Raw genomic sequence first — 10076 nt, 5'->3', positions numbered from 1 at the left:
CATTTATAATGGTATAAGGAAATAAATAATAACTTTATTATTGCCTCTAGGGCATATTTCCTTCAGTCTCCCACTTGCACTAGAGTCAATAATCTAGTTCACATCGCCATGTGATTTAATACCAATAGTTCACATCACCATGTGATTAACACCCATAGTTCACATCGACATGTGATCAACACCCAAAGGGTTTACTAGAGTCAATAATCTAGTTCACATCACTATGTGATTAACACCCAAAGAGTACTGAGGTGTGATCATGTTTTGCTTGTGAGAGAAGTTTAGTCAACGGGTCTACCACATTCAGATCCGTAAGTATTTTGCAAATTTCTATGTCAACAATGCTCTGTATAGAGCTACTCTAGCTAATTGCTCCCACTTTCAATATGTATCCAGATTGAGATTTAGAGTCATCTGGATCAGTGTCAAAATTTGCATCGACGTAACCTTTTACGACGAACCTTTTGTCACTAAGGATAATTTTGACCAATGTCCAGTGATCTACTCCTAGATCACTATTGTGCTCCTTTGCCAAACTCAGGGCAGGGTATACAATAGGTCTGGTACACAGCATGGCATACTTTATAGAACCTATGGCTGAGGCATAGGGAATGACTTTCATTCTCTCTCTATCTTCTGCCGTGGTTGGGTTTTGAGTCTTACTCAACTTCATACCTTGTAACACAGGCAAGAACTCCTTCTTTGACTGTTCCATTTTGAACTACTTCAAAATCTTGTCAAGGTATGTACTCATTGAAAAATTTATCAAGCGTCTTGATCTATCTCTATAGATCTTGATGCTCAATATGTAAGCAACTTCACCGAGGTCTTTCTTTGAAAAAACTCCTTTCAAACATTCCTTTATGCTTTGCAGAATAATTCTACATCATCTCCGATCAACAATATGTCATACATATACTTATCAGAAATTCTATAGTGCTCCCACTCACTTTCTTGTAAATACAGGCTTCACCGCAAGTCTGTATAAAACTATATGCTTTGATCAACTTATCAAAGCGTATATTCCAACTCCGAGATGCTTGCACCAGTCCATAGATGGATCACTGGAGCTTACATATTTTGTTAGTACCTTTAGGATCGACAAAACCTTCTGGTTGCATCATATACAACTCTTCTTTAACAAATCCTATTAAGGAATGCAGTTTTGTTTATCCATTTGCTAGATTTCATAAAATGCGGCAATAGCTAACATGATTCAGACAGACTTAAGCATAGATACGAGTTAGAAATTCTCATCGTGGTCAACACCTTGAACTTGTCGAAAACCTTTTTGCGACAATTCTAGCTTTGTAGATAGTAACACTACTATCAGCGCCCGTCTTCCTCTTGAAGATCCATTTAATCTCAATGGCTCGCCGATCTTTGGGCAAGCCAATCAAAGTCCATACTTTGTTCTTATACATGGATCTCATATCAGATTTCATGGCCTCAAGCCATTTCGCGGAATCTGGGCTCATCATCACTTCCTCATAGTTCGTAGGTTCGTCATGGTCAAGTAACATGACCTCCAGAACAGGATTACCGTACCACTCTGGTGTGGATCTCACTCTGGTTTACCTACGAGGTTCGGTAGTAACTTGATCTGAAGTTACATGATCATCATCATTAGCTTCCTCACTAATTGGTGTAGTAGTCACAGGAACAGATTTCTGTGATGAACTACTTTCCAATAAGGGAGCAGGTACAGTTACCTCATCAAGTTCTACTTTTCTCCCACTCACTTCTTTCGAGAGAAACTCCTTCTCTAGAAAGGATCCATTCTCAGCAATGAATATCTTGCCTTCGGATCTGTGATAGAAGGTGTACCCAACATTTTCTTTTGGGTATCCTATGAAGACGCACTTCTCCGATTTGGGTTTGAGCTTATCAGGTTGAAACTTTTTCACATAAGCATTGCAACCTCAAACTTTAAGAAACGACAGCTTAGGTTTCTTGCCAAACCATAGTTCATACGGTGTCGTCTCAACGGATTTAGATGGTGCCCTATTTAACGTGAATGTAGCTGTCTCTAATGCATAACCTCAAAACTATAGTGGTTAATCGGTAAGAAACATCATAGATTGCACTATATCCAATAATAGTATGGTTATGACGTTCGGACACACCATTATGCTGTGGTGTTCCAGGTGGCACGATTTTGTGAAACTATTCCACATTGTTTTAATTGAAGACCAAACTCGTAACTCAAATATTTGTCTCTGCGATCAGATCGTAGAAACTTTATTTTCTTGTCACGATGATTTTCCACTTCACTCTGAAGTTTTTGAACTTTTCAAATGTTTCAGACTTATGTTTCATCAAGTAGATATACCCATATCTGCTCAAATCATCTATGAAGGTCAGAAAATAATGATACCCGCCGCGAGCCTCAACATTCATCGGACTGCATACATCAGTATGTATTATTTCCAATAAGTCAGTTGCTTGCTCCATTGTTCCGGAGAACGGAGTCTTAGTCATCTTGCCCATGAGGCACGGTTCGCAAGCATCAACTGATTCATAATCAAGTGATTCCAAAAGCCCATCAGCATGGATTTTCTTCATGCGCTTTACACCAATATGACCTAAACAGCAGTGCCACAAATAAGTTGCACTATCATTATTAACTTTGCATCTTTTGGCTTCAATATTATGAGAATGTGTATCACCACAATCGAGATCCAACAAACCATTTTCATTGGGTGTATGACCATAGAAGGTTTTATTCATGTAAACAGAACAACAATTTATTCTCTTACTTAAATGAATAACCGTATTGCAATAAACATGATCAAATCATATTCATGCTCAACGCAAACACCAAATAACACTTATTTAGGTTCAACACTAATCCCGAAAGTATAGGGAGTGTGCGATGATGATCATATCAATCTTGGAATCACTTCCAACACACATCGTCACTTCACCCTTAACTAGTCTCTGTTCATTCTGCAACTCCCGTTTCGAGTTACTACTCTTAGCAACTGAACCAGTATCAAATACCGAGGGGTTGCTACGAACACTAGTAAAATACACATCAATAATCTGTATATCAAATATACCTTTGTTCACTTTGCCATCCTTCTTATCCGCCAAATACTTGGGGCAGTTCCGCTTGCAGTGACCAGTCCCTTTGCAGTAGAAGCACTTAGTCTCAGGCTTAGGTACAGACTTGGGTTTCTTCTCCTGAGCAGCAACTTGCTTGCTTTTCTTCTTGAAGTTCCCCTTCTTCCCTTTGCCCTTTTCTTGAAACTAGTGGTCTTGTCAACCATCAACACTTGATGCTTTTCTTGATTTTTACCTTCGTCGATTTCAGCATCACGAAGAGCTTGGGAATTGTTTTCGTCATCCCTTGCATACTATAGTTCATCACGAAGTTCTACTAACTTGGTGATGGTGACTAGAGAATTCTGTCAATCACTATTTTATCTGGAAGATTAACTTCCACTTGATTCAAGCGATTGTAGTACCCAGACAATCTGAGCACATGCTCACTGCTTGAGCTATTCTCCTCCATCTTTTAGCTATAGAACTTGTTGGAGACTTCATATCTCTCAACTCAGGTATTTTCTTGAAATATTAACTTCAACTCCTGGAACATCTCATATGGTCCACGACGTTCAAAACGTCTTTGAAGTCCCGATTCTAAGCCGTTTAAGCATGGTGCACTAAACTATCAAGTAGTCATCATATTGAGCTAGACAAATGTTCATAACGTCTGTATCTGCTCCTGCAATTGGTCTATCACCTAGCGGTGCATCAAGGACATAATTCTTCTATGCAGCAATGAGGATAAACCTCAGATCACGGATCCAATCCGCATCATTGCTACTAACATCTTTCAACTTAGTTTTCTCTAGGAACATATACAAATTAAACGGGGAGCAACATCGCGAGCTATTGATCTACAACATAGATATGCTAATACTACCAGGACTAAGTTCATGATAAATTAAAGTTCAATTAATCATATTACTTAAGAACTCCCACTTAGATAGACATCCCTCTAATCATCTAAATGATCACGTGAACCAAATCAACTAAACCATAACCGATCATCATGTGAAATGGAGTAGCTTTCAATGGTGAACATCACTATGTTGATCATATCTACTATATGATTCACGCTCGACCTTTCGGTCTCAGTGTTCCGAGGCCATATCTGCATATGCTACGCTCGTCAAGTTTAACCTGAGTATTCTGCGTGTGCAAAACTGGCTTGCACCCGTTGTAGATGGACGTAGAGCTTATCACACCCGATCATCACGTGGTGTCTGGGCATGATGAACTTTGGCAACGGTGCATACTCAGGAAGAACACTTTTATCTTGAAATTTAGTTAGAGATCATCTTATAATGCTACCGCCGAACTAAGCAAAATAAGATGTATAAAAGATAAACATCACATGCAATCATAATATGTGACATGATATGGCCATCATCATCTTGTGCTTTTGATCTCCATATCCAAAGCATTGTCATGATCTCCATCGTCACCAGCATGACACCATGATCTCCATCATCTTGGTCTATATCAATGTGTCGTCACATGGTCGTCTCGCCAACTATTGCTCTTGCAACTATTGCTATCGCATAGCGATAAAGTAAAGCAATTACTTGGCTCTTGCATCTTATGCAATAAAGAAACAACCATAAGGCTTCTGCCAGTTGCTGATAACTTCAACAAAACATGATCATCTTATACAACAACTTATATCTCATCACGTCTTGACCATATCACATCACAACATGCCTTACAAAAACAAGTTAGACGTCCTCTACTTTGTTGTTGCAAGTTTTACGTGGCTGCTACGGGCTGAGCAAGAACCGTTCTTACCTACGCATCAAAACCACAACGATAGTTTGTCAAGTTAGTGCTGTTTTAACCTTGTCAAGGACCGGGTGTAGCCACACTCGATTCAACTAAAATAGGAGAAACTAACACCCGCTAGTCACCTGTGTGCATAGCACGGCGGTAAAAACAGTCTTGCGTAAGCGTACGCGTAATGTCGGTCCGGGCCGCTTCATCCAACAATACCGCCGAACCAAAGTTTGACATGCTGGTAAGCAGTATGACTTATATCGCCCACAACTCACTTGTGTTCTACTCGTGCATATTACATCAACGCATAAAACCTGGCTCGGATGCCACTATTGGGGAACGTAGTAATTTCAAAATTTTCCTACGCACACGAGAGGGGAGAGTGTTGTCTACGTACCCTTGTAGACCGAAAGCGGAAGCGTTAGCACAACGCGGTTGATGTAGTCGTACGTCTTCACGATTCGACCGATCCAAGTACCGAACGCACGACACCTCCGAGTTCAGCACACGTTCAGCTCGATAACGTCCCGCGAACTCCGATCCAGCAGAGCTTCACAGGAGAGTTCCGTCAGCACGACAACGTGGTGACAGTGATGATGTTGCTACCGACGCAGGGCTTCGCCTAAGCACCGCTACGATATGACCGAGGTGGAATATGGTGGAGGGGGCACTGCACACGGCTGGAAGAGATCAACTGATCAACTTGTGTGTCTAGAGGTGCCCCCTGCCCCTGTATATAAAGGAGCAAGGGGGGAGGCCGGCCGGCCCTCTATGGGCGCGCCAGGAGGAGGAGTCCTTCTCCTAGTAGGAGTAGGACTCCCTTTTCCTACTCCTACTAGGAGGAGGAAAGGAAGGAGGAGAAGGAGAAGGAAGGAGAAGGAGGAAAAGGAGGAAAGGGGGGCCGCCCCCTAGTCCAATTCGGTTTGGGCTAGGGGGGCCACGCGCCTTGCCTCCTATCTTCCACCACTTGGCCCATGAGGCCCATTACTTCTTCCTCGTATTCCCGTAACTCCCCGGTACCCCCGAAAATACCCGAATCACTCGGAACCTTTCCGATGTCCGAATATAGTCGTCCAATATATCGATCTTTACGTCTCGACCATTTCAAGACTCCTCGTCATGTCCCCGATCTCATCCGGGACTCCGAACTACCTTTGGTACATCAAATCACATAAACTCATAATACAATCGTCACCGAAACTTTAAGCGTGCGGACCCTACGGGTTTGAGAACTATGTAGACATGACCGAGACATGTATCCGGCCAATAACCAATAGCGGAACCTGGATGCTCATATTGGATCCCACATATTCTACGAAGATCTTTATCGGTCAGACTGCATAACAACATACGTTGTTCCCTTTGTCATCGGTATGTTACTCGTCCGAGATTCGATCGTCGGTATCTCAATACCTAGTTCAATCTCGTTACCGGCAAGTCTCTTTACTCGTTCCATAACACATCATCCCGCAACTAACTCATTAGTTGCAATGCTTGCAAGGCTTAAGTGATGTGCATTACCGAGAGGGCCCAGAGATACATCTCCGACAATCGGAGTGACAAATCCTAATCTCGAAATATGCCAACCCAACAAGTACCTTCGGAGACACCTATAGAGCACCTTTATAATCACCCAGTTACGTTGTGACGTTTGGTAGCACACAAAGTGTTCCTCTGATAAACGGGAGTTGCATAATCTCATAGTCATAGGAACATGTATAAGTCATGAAGAAAGCAATAGCAACAAACTAAACGATCAAGTGATATGCTAACGGAATGGGTCAAGTCAATCACATCATTTCCTAATGATGTGATCCCGTTAATCAAATGACAACTCATGTCTATGGTTAGGAAACATAACCATCTTTGATCAACGAGCTAGTCAAGTAGAGGCATACTAGTGACACTCAGTTTGTCTATGTATTCACACATGTATTATGTTTCTGATTAATACAATTATAGCATGAATAATAAACATTTATAATGATATAAGGAAATAAATAATAACTTTGTTATTGCCTCTAGGGCATATTTCCTTCACCTCGGTGGTGTCCGGACACTTTATTTGTGATCCGAAGAACAATTTGTACATCTCTTCGAGTGTCATGCCGAGGAAATGTTGAATAGTTCACGGTCCTTCCGGGTTGAATTCCCACATACAGAGGGGTCGACATTTGCAAGGCGGGACTCGACGAACTAGCATGACTTGCATTACCGTGACCAGGCTGACATCTCTCTCAAGGAGATCTCGGATGCGACTCTGCAATATCGGCACATCATTTACTGGCCCCCAGTTCAGCCCCTTGTTGATCCATGATGTCAGTTGTGGTGAGGGGCCCGAGCGAAAGGCAGGGGCGGCTACCCACTTGGCACTACGGGGAGCTGTGATATAAAACCACTCCCGTTGCCATAAACCGGACACCTCTGGGAAGGAACCCTCTTGCCACGGAACATCAGCACTTTTGCTTATTACGGCACCTCCGCACTCTGCGTGTCTCCCCTCGATCATCTTCAGCTTCACATTGAAAGTCTTGAGCCACAAGCCGAAGTGTGGGGTAATGCGGAGAAAGGCCTCACACACGACGATGAACGACGAGATGTGAAGGAGGGAATCCGGGGCCAGGTCATGGAAATCCAGCCCATAATAGAACATGAGCCCCCTAACAAAGGGATCCAGAGCGAGGCCTAGCCCTTGGAGGAAGTGAGAGATGAATACAACGCTCTCGCCGGGTTCGGGAGTGGGAATGACCTGCCCTTGAGCAGGAAGCCTGTGCGAGATTTTGATGGTCAAATACCTGCCTCTCTCAGCTTCTTGATGTCTTCCTCTGTGACAGAGGAAGGCATCCACCGACCTTGAAGGTTGGATCCGGACATGGTTGAAGGTCCGAAGCGCCTGACCTGAGCCTTGGGTGTTGGAACTCGAGGCTGGGGAAGGATTCGATTGAGTACGAGAAGGAAAAAAGGACAGACCTTGGCCTATTTATAAAGACGGTGAATATCATGCGTCCTCCTTGTGGCCGTTTGGGACTTGCCTAAAATCGAGGAGTCATACCAACGGGCACGATCGTGTTACCCATGTCCGTATTGATGAGAATCCCGTGATAAGGGGGACACGATCTCTGCTTCGACAAGACGTGTCAAGAAAATCGCCTCACAATATGTGCAACGCTGGTTGAGAAAAACGGTTCGAATAATGACCGGGCCATGACGTGATGTCATGTTGCTAAACGTGTCAGCAGATTAGATTTGTGGAAATATTATTCTCTCTATGGTGGTATGTGGAACTTATTTTGCAGAGCTGGACACTATCCTTGTGTTCAAAATCTTCTATGGAGTATTCGGAGGAACAACCCGTCTTGCAATGTCAAAGACAAATCTACGCGCCAGACTCATCGTCATTGAAGCCTGGTTCAGGGGCTACTGAGGGTGTCCTAGATTAGGGGGTCTCCGGACAGCCGGACTATATCCTTCGTCCGGATTGTTGGACTATGAAGATACAAGATTAAAGACTTCGTCCCATGTCCGGATGGTACTTTCCTTGACGTGGAAGGCAAACTTGGCAATACGGATATGTAGATCTCCTCCCTTGTAACCGACTCTGTGTAACCCTATTCCCCTCCGGTGTCTATATAAACCGGAGGGTTTTGTCCGTTGGACAACAACAATCATACCATAGGCTAGCTTCTAGGGTTTAGCCTCTACGATCTCGTGGTAGATCAACTCTTGTAATACTCATATCATCAAGATCAATCAAGCAGGACGTAGGGTATTACCTCCACCGAGAGGGCCCGAACCTGGGTAAACATCGTGTCCCCTGCCTCCTGTTACCATCCGCCTTAGAGGCACAGTTCGGGACCCCCTACCCCGAGATCCGCCGGTTTTGACACCGACACTCGCGAACCACCAAGGAGAAGTACCGCTTCCAAGCGGAGTAGGACGCGGTGGATTGATTAAGCACCACCGGAACGCGCTCGTGGATGTTGAGATCGCGGACGAGGGCGACATCGGGACCGGCGAAGGGGTTGGAGACGGTGGAGGAGGATGAACTCATGGCGCAACAAGGGGAGAGGGGCGCGACGCGGGTGGAGGAGTTAGGGTTCGACGCGAGTCGGTGTGGGTGCGGCTCGGGTTAGGGTTTGGGGCGGCGCAGGTGGGGGATGGGGGCGGCGCAGGTGGAGGGAGGCGTGGGGGTTAGGGTGGGTGCGGAACTGGGTTGGAATGGCGGCGACCGACGGCGGCGGGTGGCGGCGATTAGAGGTGAGCAGAGCGGCAGCGACCGGTGGCAGCGGCGGCAACCGGAGGAACCGATGGCGACAGCGGCGGTAGGTGGCGGCGGCAAGTGGCGCGGCGGCGACAGCGGCTAGGGTTGGGATCAACCTGCGATGGATACTATGTAGAAGGGAAAGAATGGGATGTGTAACATATGCACTGATCGGTGCACCAAGCACGTATATATGATGTACAGAGGAGGACCATAACCTCAACTATATAGATGGACTAAGAGGTGGGCCCAAGACACAATATACACACACACAATATACTCAATAGTTTAACTTCACATTCCGTTGTTTGTTCATCAAGTCAGTAAGATAAACAACTCAAAGCATATAAATAATACTCGCTCCGGCCTAAAATGTAAGATCATTTTTGACACTATAATATTTTAAGATAGAGAGGGTAATAACTAAATAAATAAAGAAAGAAGAAACTCAAATCAGCAAACTGTTTTCTAAAACCATGTCTCGTGGGGGTAACTCACCCGTGGAATGAAAGTTGAAGGGGCACGAGACTTTAAATACTCCCTTCGTTCAGAAATAGTATAAACTATTCTAGCTCTTAGTATGTACTCCATATGGAAATATCCAAAACATCTTACATTTTGTATAGAGGGAGTACATTGTAATGGAATCCAGGGGTTCCAAGTCAAAAAAGAAGGTTACAGGGTATGAGAATTTATAAGAGATTAGAAATGGGGGTTGAGAGTCCTACTCCGACTGTGCTTTAATATAAAGCAGGATGAAAGCCTGTTTTGATACTCCTGCTTCCGTTGTTTTGGTAGCAAGATAGGGATTAGAAATCAGAAGGTGCTTGTTCAATTATTATATCTTGTCCTTTTATTGTAACTTGTGTTGTCATCACTTAGATAATCACCTAACGATTTGCACTAACCAACCAAAGGAATAAATCCCCTCCACAATTCCTACACATAATTTCCCGGTGCAAATGTGGTTCACTGATCTCAAAATCACTTAAAT

The sequence above is a fragment of the Triticum aestivum genome, chromosome 2A (assembly GCF_018294505.1).
Source record: "Triticum aestivum cultivar Chinese Spring chromosome 2A, IWGSC CS RefSeq v2.1, whole genome shotgun sequence".
NCBI classification, from domain to species: domain Eukaryota; kingdom Viridiplantae; phylum Streptophyta; class Magnoliopsida; order Poales; family Poaceae; genus Triticum; species Triticum aestivum.
This window is presented reverse-complemented; position numbering follows the sequence as displayed.